General features: G+C 40.0%; 1 protein-coding gene across 1 annotated transcript in view; it reads right to left on the reverse strand.

Annotated features, from left to right (window-relative positions):
* Positions 1-2,188, reverse strand: part of MAPK6 (mitogen-activated protein kinase 6) — a 27,912-nt gene extending 25,724 nt beyond the window's left edge. Inside the window, exon 1 of the mRNA XM_009994433.1 lies at positions 1,980-2,188. The gene's annotated coding sequence lies outside the window, so the exon portion shown is untranslated. The remainder of the gene's footprint in view (positions 1-1,979) is intronic.
* Positions 2,189-3,055: the final 867 nt, after the last annotated feature.

Below are 3,055 nucleotides of genomic sequence, written 5' to 3' on the forward strand. Positions count from 1 at the left end.
CTGGTGATGGTGGCAAATAATAGCCTGAGTCCCCAGCCTACCTTCAGTTTTATCTCCCCATGTGCAGAGCTCAAGCTCAGAGGCTCCTCTCCCTCTGCACAGCAAACACAGCATTTGCAGGAATAAAGCTGTGCTTATATAAGCTGCTCAGAGTGCCAAGTTGAATGTCTGACAGAGGAAAAAATTCTGGTAAAAAAACCATTTTTTTTTCCTTTTTGAGAGATCTAATCTATCTTCTGTGCATTCCTGACCTTCAGAAAGTATTTTCATCTCACACGTTGAGTGTAACAATCCTCTTAACATGGGAACATTTTGTTAGAGCTTTAAATTGGGTTACGTAAATTATTTGTAGTTCTGACAGCAGGTTTCTCCTCTGACCACGAGGACAGTTGTTATGAGGTTGCTACAAGGTTCATTCGCAATCACTGCAGATAATGATCTGAAGGCACTGTTTGAAATGAGATTTTATCTGGGGACATGCTACAAGTTTGTCAAGGCTTTTTATAAAAGCAGCCTTTTTGCCAAATAATTTCTGGTACAGTAAATTACACGAGAATTTAAAAATCCTCACTATGAATGGTAAATAAAAAAGAAGAAAAAAATTCATTTCCTATTTTCACAAACTTCAAGAGGAGCAGAACACAGAGGGGAAAAATCCCACCATAAATGTATATAGGTGGTACAGAGCATCTCAGCCCAGGAGTTTGTTGACTACAGTGGGAATTGTGGTCAAGATCAGGCTCTTTGTTTCCAGTAAGTACTTGTTCAGAAAAAAAGCAGAGTGGAAAATTTACTCAGGAAGCAACAGCACTACTTTTAGCATGACATCAGAGCAGTCAATAACTTAGAAACACGTTTTGCAGTTCTCTCCTTTCACTCTTTCTTCTCACCAGCCCCTAATCAGGCAGGGGCTCACACACTGATTTTGAATGGGAAGAGCTCTCAGGCAGGAGAAGCTCCTGCCTCCTTTTCTCTTGTCACTTGCAAGGCTGATTAGGAAACAAGTTTCTACTGATTTCCTCATGAGTGTGAAAAGAAGGGTATAATGTATAAATTGGGATTAATTTTGTAGGCTCCTCATTATATTTATGAGCTATTTAGAAAACCCCAACAAAGCAATAAAACAATATTTTATTCAAATGGAATATGTTTGACTTTAAGAAAACTGACTTACTAAAACATTTTTAATGAAAAATTTCAAATAAAAATACGGAAATTGCATTTCAAAATCTTTGTAAGAATATTTCAGGTTATTTTCTCCTTAGGTAACAAGAGCTGTGAGTTAAAAGTTTCATCCAATGCTAAACATGAGCAACTGAGCCAATCCAGTAAGCTTGATTTCTACACACTCCTGCTGACATTAAGTTGTCCACAACACTGGTCCAGAAACCCAACAAACTCAGCTGCCCCTTCTTTCAGCTGCAGCATGAAAGTACTCCAAGGGGTGACATTTTTAAGGAGAAAAAACCTGCACACATTCACAAACACGAGCCATGCAAAAGGTGCTCAGCAGAGGAGGACCTATCCCCACAAAACTTTACATCTGCAAACATTTCCAAATCTGCCTGGGAGTGCTTTACCTTGGTATTTCCCATCGTATTGAGTTAACTCATGGTGTCTTATCTGTCCTTTATATTCCCTCCCCTTCTTTCATGCCAAATATTTTTTTTCAGCAGTTTATAGAGAGTTGTCTCATGATTTTATTAACAGTCGCTCTTATGATACTTTATCTACAGAGAATGCACTGCACTAGTACTTCTAGGTACAATGTTAGTTATTTCTCTGAATTACCTAGAGACACTAGCAAACTAATATAGAATGACTTTATTTCTATAAAAAACAATGTATTATTATTTTGGTAAGTCTCAGAGAGATATGGTTTTAAGTGTTAGTTAGAAAGATTGATCTTAATCCTTTACACTTCTTTCTCTCTAAACAAACAGATCTCACAAGAGAATACACACAGACATTTAACTTACCATTACTGAAGCTATCTTTTGACTTCCTCAGTATCACTAATATTTAAGGAGAAAGAACAGAACAAACAATTATCCTAATGATACCACACCAGAACTAACAAAGTAATTTTTAAAAAATCATCCAGTAGAAGTGAGAAGGTCGACCAGAAAATGCAAGTCAGAAGTAGCTGTGCTCTGATAGGGAGGGGAAGGTTATGTCGCTGTGATATGAGTAGTGCACAGCTGTTACTCTAGTAATAATTCATCATATTAATATTTAAATGAGGGGAGGAGCAGAGCACGAGATTGTGTGACTCAACGGTCCCTCCCTGTCCTTAAGCAGAAAAATAGGCCAATACAGAAAGAGCATTAGGAGCCATAGAGTGGGAAGGTTTGCTTTCATTAGCTCATTAATAAAAGTGGGCAAACTGGTCCCTAAAGAAGTCCTGAAATTATCTTGTTTTTACTATTGCATGTTAAATTCTGTTTCTACTCTCAGAAGCAGCCATTGCCTTAATGAAAAAATTGATCTGGCAACCAGAGCTCTAGGTCTGTACATGGTGTTTCTTGGATTTCAGCATATTTCCAGTAAGCTTTCCACACTTCCTGCAAGGAGCTGCCTGTGGGAGCCTTGCCTGGCAGTGGCTCGCAGGGAACTGCTGAATTGCTGCTGTACTTTATCTACAGACACATTGATAAAAAACATTTCCTTAATCAGAGCTTACTTACCTCCAGGCTTGTTTCACTATCTTGGCCCACTGAGGTCTCTGGCATGGGCAGGCTCAGGAGACCTGTGGCACCTGAGGAGAAGGTGTTGTGAGGAGCAGAGCCTCAGTCCCGGGGAGCCTGGGGGAGCTCCAGGAGGTAGACCATCAGCTCCCAGCAACAGCAGGCTCAGCACAAGGTGGAGAGCTGGAGGAAACAGCTGATGCAGGCATAACCCAGACAGATGTGGGTGGCATCCTTGGCAAAAGAGGCAGCCTGACCACGCTTGGTTGCATATAAGGTTGCACAACTTTATCCAACAATTCAATATAAACACACCTCTCACATGCTAGGTTTTTGGGAGCTGGGTTTTTAATTCTGTATTACTCCCC

Source organism: Chaetura pelagica, unplaced genomic scaffold (genome assembly GCF_000747805.2).
Source record: "Chaetura pelagica isolate M959 unplaced genomic scaffold, ChaPel_1.0 scaffold222, whole genome shotgun sequence".
Lineage (NCBI taxonomy): Eukaryota > Metazoa > Chordata > Aves > Apodiformes > Apodidae > Chaetura > Chaetura pelagica.